Here is a 13,416-nt window from a genome sequence, read left to right as displayed (position 1 = left end):
CAGCGGTCTTAGCAAGTGGAGTCTAAAGTGGGGACCCTGGGCTTGGACCACTCGCCCATTGTAGCAACAGGGGCCCCCTTGTGGGTGGTGACCCCTGGCCACTATACTGATGGACAGGACAGGATACCAGGTGAGAGGGGATGCCCCAGCTCATGCGGTATCTTGAGCACTTCAGAGATGTGAGAAACGGTTATTATAGGTACTGTGGAATGGGTTGGTTTTGCTGAGCACCATTAAAGCCACGATGAGGGTAAAAGAGGGCACAGAGAGACCGTCAGAGGCCTCCATGCAGTATTTAAAGGGACTCGGTTCTTTCTGCCAAGCGTTGACTACCAAGGACTAGGCACAAGGTGTAATGCAAGAGTAGCGAAACTTATGGCTTGGACCGGGGTATCTGGGCAACGTCCTTGAGAACACCAAGCCCCCACATTCCCCTCAACTCTGGGCAGCAGGTGTGACCCGATTTCCCTTGCCAGAAACACCAGCTGTGCGTCTTACCTTGTCCAGAGACCATGCAGAGGTCTGGTTGAGGCAGATGTCTTTCAAGACAATACTTGCCCTCCTATGATGAGGTTCTAGGCCCAGCACGGCCTGGCTGGGGCAGCGCTGGCTCCGCCAAGGGAGGGAAGGGATTATTCACCAAAGGACCTGCAAGTCCTGGCTAATACCTACCAGCGGGAACAAGGGAAGCACACCTAGGAGTGGATCTGGGGGTTGAGGGGCTGGGAGTGGGTGGCGTATTAGCCTGGAGGTTGAGACACACCTCTGTGTCCCCCTGGGTAGCGCCCTGGCAAGGGCACCTGGAGCTGGTCCTACTGCTCTGCTGAGACGACTGCTGGAAGCTTGGGCGTGACGATGGTCCACATCAAGTGAGCTGGGGTTGCCAGGACTGCCTGGGCAGAGTGTTGAGTCAAAGTATCAGAAGTCTGGAGAAAATAGATGTTTTATTCCAGAGAACCCATTGTTGGCTATGCTGTGGGAGAGCCCAGAGGACCTTCCCTCCCCGAGGAGACAAGCAGTGTGCAGGTGAGAAGGCACTGGCTTCATTCAGGAGCTAAGCAGGAGCTGCTGTCTGTAGACCTGGGCTGACATTAGAAGTGCCTTCACGGAACTGGACTCTCGTGTCAACAGGGCGGCAGCATCCTTGGAGTAGCAGCGGCCAGATGCAATGCTGAACTCCCAGGACGAGACAGACATAGTTACTGAAATGGGCAGTAAGCTGGGGGTGGCGTCCAGGCCTGAAGGGATCCATGGTGATGGGTAGCAGACAATGGTGTTCCCAGGGACAAGATGGGTGAACAGCCAACTAGGCTATTGCTTGTTTCCCAGTTCCTAGATCTGAGCCAGTTCTGAGCCAGAACCCGCTGATCACAGGAGAAGCCGGTCCCCTGGGCAAGGACTTTACGATGCGACAGTTCCCAGTGTTCGTATAGAGTAGTGTTTCCTTGGTCCTTCCCCCAAATAGACCTGGGTCCGTTTCCCTGAGCAACCATTCACTGAGGGGACAAGGGTATCCAGATCTTTCAAGCAGGGGCTCTGGCTCCTTGGGAGTAAAGGTCTGAGTAACCCCATCAGACAAGCCACCTAGACCAGCAGAGGTGCTAAAGCCAAGGATGGGGAAGATGAGAAGCGTCAGCCGGGGCCTCAGGGGCTGTACGTGACCCCACCAGCCCTTCTCCAGTCTGCGTTCTCCACCCAGAGTGGAATTCACATGGGACGCGAGTGGATCTGTGTGGGTTAAGGAGGGCTCGGGACAGATGTTGATTCTCTGCCCACCTCTCCTTGGACGAGTCCTTACAGACGTACGGTCCCCCCACCCCGCCCCGCCTAGCTTCCCACAGCAGCACCCGCAGGGGAAGGGGACGGGGCTCCTAACCCTGAGGGGTGTGGGAGTGTGAAAGCCCAGCTCCCTCCTCAGGCGAGGACAAGGCTTCGGCACCACTTCTCCTCCTTAGGAGCCCTGGGATGCCACGGAAGCTTCCTTCCCTCTGTGTGGCTGTGCCTGAGCCCTCCCTCCCCCTCAGTCCCCTTTCCTATGCTGCGTCCCCCTCTCTCACCAGCTTCCCCTGGCTGCATTTCCTTGAGTGGTTACTGGTGCGCAAATGGTCTTCCATGGTCTGGTCCTGGGAAACCTCAGACAGGGGCCAGGAGAGGAGGGGAGGCGAAGCTTGTGGGCGGGCGAAGGTTGTTCTGGCGGCAGGGGTTGACAGGCATCGCTGAAGAGCTCAGAACCCAGGGGGAGAGGGAGACACAATGGGATGGGCCGTGGGGACAGAGCCACGAGCTCTGCCACGGGGACCCAAGTGGCCTCACGGGAGAAGTCTTCCTGGGTCAGAAGGTGTCTTTTTGGTTTTTTTTTGTTGTTGTTGTTTTTTGGCCGTGCAGCATGTGGGATCTTAGTTCCCCAACCAATTCCACGCCCCCTGCAGTGGAAGCTTGGAGTCTTAACTGCTGCCGCCAGGGAAGTCCCAGGAGGTGTTTGCAAGGTGAGGACTGGAGGGACTGCGGGGCTGGCTGTGGGGTGGGAAGCATCCAGGCGGAAGTCACGCTGTGTGTGGAGGATCAGAGCCGGAGAAGCTCTGGATGTGGTTAGGAGTTAGCAACTCCAAGGGTTTCCCGAGGGCCAGACAGAGGTGCTATGGGAGACAGGTGTTGGGCTGAGGGGTGGGCTGGGCAGGGGCTACAGTTTGTGGAATCACATGATTTTCAAGCCGAGAAGCTTATATTTAATCGTACGGATCAGTGTTTCCCATACCTTGGACACTGGCATATTGTATCTATTATGTTCACCTTTACTACCGTTGTCTTAATATTTGTCTTAAATGGCTGATTTTGTTCTTAAACAGACGTATGTAAAACGGGAACTGGGTTTCACCAGTACAGATGGAAGGCCAGTGGGGCAGCTCTGTGTGTCAGCTGGGCTGAGCCAACCACGTTTCCCAGAATCCCCTTTTCTGTCTCTGGTTAAGGAGGCCACACTCGGGGGCCTGCTGGGGGCAAAGAGAACACACACTGGGTGTGCAAGAAAGCAGTTCTAAATACAGTTACAACCACGTGATCCTCTGCAGAAACCAGGGCTGTAATAGTTCTCAGCGTTCTGCCCTTATTTTGATGTGAATCTGTTCATTTACATATTAACCATTGTCTCCCTTTCCTTCTCCCATTTCTCTACCGTCTCATATAAAACACAGTCATAGTAGTTAATTTTATAGCTCAGTATTTAAGTTACAGAGAATTAAAGGTCGAAGGGAAATGACGGCACCCAAAGATGGATAAAGGGACTTTGTGTCCTCTGGGGGAAAGAGTTGGTGTGCTTTGGTTGCACGGGAGTAGTTGCACCACTGTAGGTGGACTGGTGTGTTTGCTGGTTAAGTATGGTTTGTGGTTTTGGTTTCACACACATCAGAGGCCATGTTAGTGATTGCGCTGTGATCCATTTTCATCACATCCTCTCCCTTACGCTGTAAGAATTCCCTGTTGAACCACGGATCTCTGATGGGCTTCACAGGAAAAAAACAACCAGTCACACTTAAACATAGAGAGCACACATCTGATATTAATTCCCAACAATATAACAATATAATTCCCAACAGTAAAATACATATATATATATGTATGTATATATGTATATATCTATATCTCACATGTAAGCAATCATCTTCAGGACGTGGCATTTCCATTTATCACTGGGAGGAGATGTGTGATGCTGAGATGGGAAATGCACAAAAGTTCTGCAGTGCATCCCGGCTCCCTTGGAAGGCCACCTGCAGAGACCCCTGAGTCTCCACTGGCAGAGCCTCTTCCTCTAGTCCTGGGAGTTTGCACAGGTGTCCTCCCCCCATCTTCTCTCCCAGAACCCATGGGTTTCCAGCAGCATCCTTGAAGGTGACTGCAGGGTTGAGATTGAAGGCCTCCTTACTTGTATGGACAAAACTCCACCAGGAAGCCCAGCCATGAACGATCTCGGGGGACACTCTCCTTCCGACCCCCATGCTGGGTTCCACGCTCCACGGCTAAATGTGGGCAGGTCCCAGGGTCTGTCGGAGTCTGCTCCTTCCCTGTCCACAGCCTTACACCAGGTGGCCTCGCCTAGCCCCCTGCCTTAATTACCATCCCTTTGCCCTAGACTCCCAATAAGGCTCTGACTTCTCCCCAGAACTTCTCAGCATCTCTCCCACCCCTACTTGACTTCTCCATTCCAATAGCATCTTAGACTACCTAGGTCTGCCCTCTGTGCCTGCTGTCCCCAGGATGACTCCTGAGTCCTGAAGCCAGCCAAGTGTGGACCCTGGAAGGCCCACGAGCCAGGCCCTGCCTCTGGGGTTCCTGCCCAACACTGATCCCCGCCTTCCCCTCTCCTAACCCTCTCCTACCTTGCCAGTTTCCCTCCTGAACCCTAACCCTAACCCTAACCCTGACCCTGACCCTGACCCTGACCCTAACCCTAACCCTAACCCTGACCCTAACCCTGACCCTAACCCTGACCCTGACCCTGACCCTAACCCTGACCCTGACCCTGACCCTGACCCTAACCCTAACCCTAACCCTGACCCTAACCCTGACCCTGACCCTGACCCTGACCCTGACCCTGACCCTAAGTCGCAGAGGAACTCTGCTTTTCTGGGTTTATATCACATCTTGGCCGTTCTGTGCCGGCAGCCAGCCAGACCTGACTAATTCATATGTGTTGGGAGACATCAAAGGAAAACATAGAGACGAGAACATTAAGAAAAGGAGTCTTCCTTGGGGAATTCTGTAAAGGTCCAGACCTTACAAGGCTGGCTCATCAAGTGAAAAAAATACAGTGGGAAACATTTTTTAACCCCCCAAATTACTGACTATAATTAGCCTCAATTGTTCATATAACGATCATATCTGCAAGGGTTTGCAAAAGGTAGGGAGAAGGTTGTTTCTATGAGGGGGTCAGGCTAGGACTCAAGGTTTTACCTATTTTAGGCACTAGTGTGAGACAGAGGGACCAGGTAAGAAGTCCTTCCTGTCTCTTTGGGTTGTGTTAGTCACAATAATGGCAGTAGGGCAGGGTGTCATTCTGCTTCTTAGCAATCAGGTAAATATCTCTCTGGGCTGACCCTTGGGCTGTATTTGTGCCATATAAGGGTCTGGCTGGCTAAGCCCAGAAGTCTCTGGTGAAACAGAGAATCTCCAGGGAATAAGATACAGTCAGACTTTGAGTCAGCCTTTCCTCTTTCAGAAACTAGCGACGGTCCTCCAGTGAGGACTTGGGGATTGGAATTGTAGCCACCAGTTACTACGTGACAACTCTCCTTGCCTTTAAAATGTGAGCGAGAGGGTCTATTGTTCTGGGTTATTGTGTGTCAAACAGGTAAAATAATATGTGCGAATGAACCTGGCATACAGTAGACAGTTGGAATATGTTTGTTACACTGAAAGCAAGAGACCAACACATACTCTTTCCTCTGGTTGGATTTTCTATGAGATAAGGCTTTCTACTATTCCAAGATTTCAAAATTTAGACCCTGTAGAAATGAAGACTTTGTGAGGCCCCCAGATGGTAGAAAGGCATAGCGATGCCCTTAGGATTCTCCCTTGCAGGTAGGGTCTGGTAGGGTTCCCAGGTAACTTTATCCATCCTGTGACATCAGCCACCGCCCAGGCATCTCCCCAAAGTCCTGAACCTGAGGACTCGTTGGTCTCCCAGACTGGGATATTCCAAAGATCTAAAGCTCAGTCAGGCCACGCGGAGCTCTCAATCCCTGGCCAAGCCTGTACTTCCTGATTTCTCCCTTCAGTGGCTGGCAGCGCCGTCCACATGGAGACATTGAGACACAAACCCAGGAGTCCTTCTAGATGGCCCCTGCTTCTCCTAACGCCCTCTGTTTCAGTTAACAATTGCTGTGCAATAATCCACCCCAAAACAGTGGCTTAAAACAACAGATTTTTATTATTTCTCATGGTTCTGCAGGCTTCCTGGGCTCAGCTGGGTGGTCCTTCTGCCCCATGTGAGGTTAGCCAGGGCTGTATCACCTGAGGGCTCCGTGGGGCTGAGACATCCAAAAGTGCTCATGACGAGACTTGTAGATGATACTGGCGTTCAGCTGTGAGCTCAGTGGGGCTGTGCACTATACTATATCATGGGAGATATATATATATATATCTTATAACAGGGTATTCCCAATTCCTACTTCTTCTCCCTTATAACATCCCAGTCATTCATGTCACTTCTCCATTTGGTCCTCCTGGAGGTAAAACTCACACAAGTGCAAGGCCTTCCTAAGACTGGAACCTCTGGAATTTTTAAGTCTCAGACTTACTGCACTGAGGTCCTAACAGTTTGTCTGTTACAGTTTAAGTCTTGCTGCACCAGCACCGGCTCCAGTGCAGTTTCTGCTCCTGCAGGCGCTATTGCTCTAGGAAGCTGTGATTCTCTGTATCTGCTGTCTGTCTCTTCAATTCTGGGGGCAGTGGTTTGCCCCATGATTTCAATTCTCTGATGGATCTAGGATGAGTTGTTGATTTTCGTTTGTTTTCTTGTTGTGATGATGGACTAGTGACTTCCAAGCTCCTTAAATGTTGGACCAGAAACTGGAAGTCCTGCTAAATTTATTCTAAAAGCTAACTTTACTTACCGTAAATGGAAAACCAGTGTCACTTGACATAAGTAGAAGGTAGTTGTAAAAAAAAAAAAAAATACGATGGAAACAAAACGATGTTGTTAAATTATCTTTGTTTAAATGGGAGCTGAGCAAATGTCTGAAAGGTGTTAGAAACCAGGGAGCCCCAAACAGAGACTTTCTCTCTGATGTTATCAGAAGAAGAAGAGTAAAGGTAACAACTGCTTCCGAATGGAATTCAGCGTTACTGAAAGTCCCTTCCCAGCACCTCCTAAAATGATCTCTGTCTCACATGACCTACAGGAGAAAAATCTAAATTCCTTACCTCAGTAAAAGGCATTTCAGACTCTGGACCCTTTTTATCTACTAGGCTCTTTCCTACCACATTCTTCCAGACACTAAAAACTCTGGCCGTAAATTGATTTATTCTGCCAGTCTACTTCCAAGTTATTTATCTGTTTTAGGAATAAGTAAACAAGGATGTAGTAAGTATATAAACGGGAACCAAATTTAAATAATGCAATTTAAACTGCCCACCAATAACGTGCCTCTCGCTCCCAGCAGCATGGCTTACAAGGCTGCTGAGTGGCTGACTCGGGGGAGGGGAGGGGAGACATGGAGTGGGGTTAGGTGGTCCATAGCCTTGGGGAGCTGCTGGACCAGCCCTGGACCACACTCCTCCTCCGACCTGAGGACAATCACATCCTTGGTGTGCATAGATTGTTGCTTAGATGATCTTTCCTGTTACTCGGTGCTGAACTCAATCCTGACTGGTTTCCCAAATTCACCTGGAAAAGAAGTAACTTTACCTATTTATTTATTTATTTTTGGCTGTGCTGTGCGGTTTGTGGGGATCTTAGTTCCCTGACCAGGAATCCAACCCATGCCCCCTGCAGTGGAAGTGCGGAGTCCTAACCCCTGGACCACCAGGGAATTCCCAAGAAGTAAATTTAAACACATCGAAATAAGGTGTAAGAAATCGAACGGTCTCCAAAAAATAAATCAGATGCTTCTGCATTAATAAAATTTCCTTTCTTATAGATCTATAAACCTTTTAGTGGATGCATATAAAAATGTATCCACGAAATCAAGTTCGTGGCGGGAGTGGGGTGTGTCATCTGCCTAGTTACTGCTGTGCCCTCCACGGGGGATGCTGGTGGTGAGGAGGCTGTCAGCCATCCAGTGACTGCCATGAAGTTCATTCTGTGTGTCAGCCTTCCTGTGGCTCTGCAGCAGGGACACGGGATGTGAGAGGTACGAGGCATCTAGGTGCACTTGGAATTTGTGAGATCCAGGATGTCTCCTTTGGGGCACATGGGCTTTGATCTGCCCCCACCTTTGCACAGACTCATCTACAGGCGTGCACTGCCTTCAAGGGCTGGCCCCCCACAGTTAGGCAAAGCTCCCTCCCACTAGACTCTCAGGACATGCTCAGCTGTCACCACCTGCAGGTAGTCCTCCTGGGCTCCTCCTGGGTTCTCCTGCTGTGGGCTGGCAGAGTCTGGCACAGAGGAGTGCTGACCAACGTCCCCAGCCAGCCCCTACATGCCCCGCGTAGGGAAAGGGCAGTAGTGCCACCGTCAGAGGGAACCAGAGAACATCACCTAGGGAATGCTGGGGGTGAGGATTCTGATCAGATATCCAGGGTGGGGATTCTGGCTAAACTGACTTGACAGGATTTCTGCTAAAACTGGGCAATGCAAAGATAGGCATGGGAGCCCCAAAGTGGAGGCCTAACTGAGATGAGGCTCAGACTAAAAGTTTGGTGTGGGAGAGAGTCTTTGTCACACCCGGCTCAGGCCTCACCTCTCTGCAGTCCAGACCCCACCCCTGCCTGTTCCCTTCTGCCTGGACTTGAAGCTCTGCCCCTGTTTGGTGGACATTTTTGTCATTTCTCTCTGCACCCAGGATGGGAGGGAGCCGTCTGCTCTTCCTTTCTGCCCTCTGGCAGTCCCCTGCCTGTCCTGTCCCCAGACCCGGCACAACCGCTCTCTGCCAGCCTGCCCTGCACTGCTGGGAGGGAGGCTAGGATGGACTCGGGCCAGGCAGGGGGCAATTTAAACTGAGGGAGGGGCTGGGCCAGGGAGGGGCTCCCTCCAGAAGGACAATGGGCAGAATTCTTCACAATAGTGTCAAGGATCACAGAACCAGGAGGTGTGTTCCCAAAGTGATCAGGTTTTCCCCCATCAGCAATTCCCATTTCCACAGCTTAACTCTGTCACCTTGTGCTACAGACTGAACGTTTGTGTCTGCTTCCTGCTCCCCTCACTCCTCAAATTCACACGTTGAAGCCTAATCCCCAACGTGATGGTATTAGGATGGGGGGACTGTGGGATGTGATTAGATCATGAGGGTGCAGCCCTCATGAAGGATATTGGTGCCCTTAGAAAAGGGACCTCCAGAGAGATCCCTCACCCTTTCCACCGTGTGAGGACTCAGTGAGAATGCTCCAATTATGAACCAGGAAGAGGGCTCTCACCAGACAATGCGTCAGTGCCTTGACCTTGGACTTCCCAACCTGTGAGAAATAAATGTTTAAGCCACGCAGTCTATGGTAACTTCGTTATAGCAGCCCAAAGGCACTAAGACACTTTGTTACCCTGAAGCCTTGTCATTGTCCACATGGGTTACCTCAACAGCCTTTGGACAGCACCCTGCATCCCATCTGGACCCCTGCTATTCCCATCCCCCCCCATCCATCTTGGTAAGTGACAACCCACCCCTACCTGATGCCATTGCTGGCTGCCTGCTGCTGTGGTGCCCCCGCTGAGATGTGGACGCAGCCACGGGATGGCCCCGCCCCTCCCCAGACTTGCCCCAAGCTCCTCACCTACAGGCTCTTGCTCAGGCCAGGTCTCCCCTGCCCCACTGCATCCCAGTCTCTGGCCATCTTTCAGGTATGGCAGAAATGCCACCTGTCTCATGAAGGTTGTGGGGACCTCCTCGCTGCAGCTCCCCTCAGCTCCTGGCCCATGGCTCTCACAGTTGGGACCTCAGGACTTGCCCTCCTCTGGGCATGGAGGCCCTGTGCCCCTCACTGCTCTGTCCACCCTTCACTCCCGACCAGCCCAGGTGGCAGGTGCAGGAGGAGCTCACGCTAAGGCCAGCCCTTCTCCCTGCTGCTTCCCCGCTGCCCAGCCCCCTTTCCAGAGCTCCGACTAACAGGTTAGTGCTGGCCAGGCCAAGCGACAACGTCCAGTTTGGGTCTCTGTTTTTCTTGTTCTTGCTGCTTCCTGCTCTCTCGGGCTACAGGCCCTGGTGGGCCCTGTCCCTGGGACACACTGCCAACCACCCCTCTCGTCTCTTCTTCTGGCTCAGAAGCAGCTGGTGCAGGGTGGACCAGCCCGGATACAGGCCCACTCACCCTCCCTTTCTCCCCAGGCAGCCTCATATTGGCAGAAGTCTCGAGCGGGCCTGGGTCCCTTCTTCTGATGGTCCTTGTGTTTCTGGTCCATCAGCTGCCCCTCACAGAGCCAGGCAATTGGAAGGACTGGGGCACATCTAGTTAGCCCATCATGTCCAAAAATGGCCTCAAACCCCTACTCCATTTCCAGTCATCCGCAACATGGAATACTGATGCCTTGTTTTCATTTATAATTGTTTTCAAAGGGCTCGCTATCGCTGCCAGGCAGGATCGTATATCTGAGTTCTGAGAGACCCCATGGTAAATTCAGATGGCCCTAAGTGGGTCTCCCTGTGGGTGGCGCTGAGTCTGGACTCACGAGTTGGGTCACCAGGTTCTCCTGGGAACGCAGTGAGTCCTGCGGGCCTTCTCGACACTTCTCTTCCTGGTCCCACCCCTCCTAACCTCTCTCTCCCATCCCCTTTCACGCCTCAACCTGCAGCCTTCTGCCCCCATCAGGTTCTCACACGTTTCTACACACGATCCTTAGGGCCTGGTGAGCCACGGGGCCCCCCATCTCCCCCGCCCTCCCCACCAACTGGAGTAAGCACAGGGTCCAAAGCTCATCGGCTGTGCAACGCATATGGGCTGAGTGTAAACATGTGGACACACACCCAGATCGAGAATTCCCGTTGAGAATGAAGGAAAAGCAGGGATAGGGCTGCTGGCCTCGGAGGGAGTGAAGGATGCTGTTGAGAACCTGAGAACCCACAGGAAGGGGTGGCCAGAGAGGGCCAGTGGCCAGGACTTGTTGAGATTCATAAAACCCAAGCAGCGGGGTCACGTGGTGCTTTCTGGACCATCACTGCGAGATGGACTAAAGGGGGGAGGGGAGAAGGAGCTTCAAGGCTGGAACCTGGGTCTCTGCTGTCCAGGAGCGCTGTGAAGATAGGCCCTCCTGACAGGGGTCCTGCCCCATGGTCTGTGCCTACAGGCACCTGGGGGCAGCCAGCCCTGACCCCTGGCAGCTCTGGACTTAGGTGGCTGGAAGGGTCAAGGCCAGGTGACTTCGGGTCATGAGAGGACAAGGCGTGGCCCATTTGGGACAGCCTAGCACTGCCCTGAGTAGGCACAAACTTGACGTCGGGCCCGGGGGAGGGGTGGGGGGGGGGCAGGTCATCTGCAGAGGCTCAGCCAGCCCGAGGCCGTTGGCAAGGCCCATGCATCCAGTCCAGGCCCAGTGGAGAACGGGCCTGGAAGGAACAGGGTCAGGTGGGGTCACAAGAGTGGGGAATTACATTTATTTGATTCTGAAATAAACACAGATACTAAGGACTGTATCAAGCGGCTTAGGTCTTATTCGCACAGAGCAGTGGGCGGGCTACCTGGGCACACCCGGCTCCTGTAGTCGCAGGCGCGCGGGGCAGGGGAGGGGTGGAAGTTGACCTCTGACCTGGGACACACTGAACACAGTGGGCTGTGTGGTCACATCACTCAGTGTCCTGGACAGGACGAGCTTTGGGGACTCTGCCTGTCACAAGGCAGGAGGAAGGAGAGGCTCTGGGGGGTCTTGGGGAGGAGCCCCTCAGAGAGGGAAGGAAACCGGAGCGCCTAGGGTGGCAGCCTCTGCTCAGCCTCTAGAGGATGGCGGTCAGCTGAGGGCAGAGACTCCGTCAGGGACAGGGAGGGCGGGGCCTGCTGAGCGGGCAGGGTCTGGTGGGCTCCAAGCCTGTGAAAATCCGCAGAGACACAAGGGGAAGAAATCGGGTCTTAGGTTAGGGGTCAGGTGGGAACAGGCCAAGAGGACATCTGAGGAGATGCTGGGGCACTGTGGGCTCCGTGCCCGAGAAGCTGGAGGGTTCTAAGGCAGGGATGAGCTGTTGGTTCTCTGTTTCACCTGCCCCCTCCCCCATTTGTTTTCTACCTGGCTCTGGGCCCCGACTCTGACTGCGTCCCCTGGGCTCCCCTGCCCCCCACATTAGGAGTGGATTTGACCAGTGGGCAGCACAGGCAGGGTGGGAGAGGGAAGGACAGGGCTGGCGGAGTCTCACGTCAATCCCAGCTCCCACCTGGTGAGCCATCTCCACGGCTCCAGCCCTCTGCAGGCCCAAGAGCATCCTTCCCTGCCCCACCCCTTCAGGTCCAGGTGGCAGACTCTGGTGCCTCCATTCCTGCTGCTCCCGTTTACCTGGCCTCTGCTGCTCTTGTGAGTTACCTCACCTTCGGATCTTCTCATTGGAACCACCTGGGGTGAAGGGTTGGGGGTGTCCAGAGTTCCAAAGCATAGAGGACCACAGGACCAGAGGGGGGTGCCACGTAGAAGTGGGCCTACAGAAGGGTCGGGGGGGACGGTGGGCATGGAGCACCTCAAAGTCGAGGCTCATCACAGGGGCTGGTCCCTTCTCAGGTCCCTGACCAGGGCCCCGCAAACCACAGGCTCTACATTGGCAGAACTTCTGACTTTGTCCATCTTTTAATGAGAGACCCTCAATTTTTAAGTGTTAGTTATTCATTTTAAAACATTTTAAAAACACCAGGAGCCAAACAATAAGCGTGAGGAGCTAGATTCAGCTGGAGGCCGCACAGCAGGTGCTCTGGGCTGGGGAAGGCAAGGCTTGGGACGGGGGCTGCAGGCAGGTTTGAGTCCTCAGTGGGCCTGAGCAGCTCCCCAGCCAGGTGCTGAGGTTCTAGGAAGGAGAAGCTGTTACTTCAGGTAGGTGTGACCCCTCCGCGAGCCCAGTCAGACTATGATCCTGTCTTGAGGCGCGGGGTCACTAGTGAAAATATAAGAATAATGGTACCCATGGGATACGAGCTGGGGAAGCAGCAGGGCCCAACCTCCGTGGGTGCAAGAGCTCACCAGCGGACCCCAGCTGCGGCCCCTGGGGGGCAGAGGCGGTTAGGTTTGGGGAGGGCTGCAGGCGTCCCCTGAGTCCACCAACCTCACCTTCTCACATCTCCTCAGGCAGCCATCTGTCCTTCCTGCCTCCTGCTGGGGGAACGCTTCCCTTCCCAGAGGCAGGCGCTCCCCATGGATCACCTGTAAAGCCTCCAGATCTGAGGCCCTTATTGCATTCATCCAGCTACCCTGGCCCACCGGCCCCCTCAGTCCATGTCCTGGTCCTTTCTGGGAACCCCTCTCCCCCCGACCATGTTTACCCAGCGTTGGCCCTGCACGAGCTGTAGACGTCCGGCCCACCTGCTCCAGTACTGCGGGCCCATCACCAGCAGGGATCGCCCCCCGCCCCTGCCCGGGTCTGAGGGCACGCGGGCCCTCATAGGGGTCATCGCCTCCCTCCACCGTCGTGGGGCCCGGGGAGGGTCCCGAGGCCCGGGTGGACCTGGCCGAGTCTGGCGCTCGGTAGCGCCCCCTGAATCATGTTTGCATGAGGAAGCCGGGAGGGTTTTGGGGAGCGGGCGGACCTCGCGGGCATCTCTAGGGGGAAGGCGGGCCCGGGGTCCCCAGAGGTGGGGTCGGGC

This window comes from Pseudorca crassidens, chromosome 15, assembly GCF_039906515.1.
Source record: "Pseudorca crassidens isolate mPseCra1 chromosome 15, mPseCra1.hap1, whole genome shotgun sequence".
Classification (NCBI taxonomy): domain Eukaryota; kingdom Metazoa; phylum Chordata; class Mammalia; order Artiodactyla; family Delphinidae; genus Pseudorca; species Pseudorca crassidens.
Note: the sequence above shows the minus strand (reverse complement) of the source record.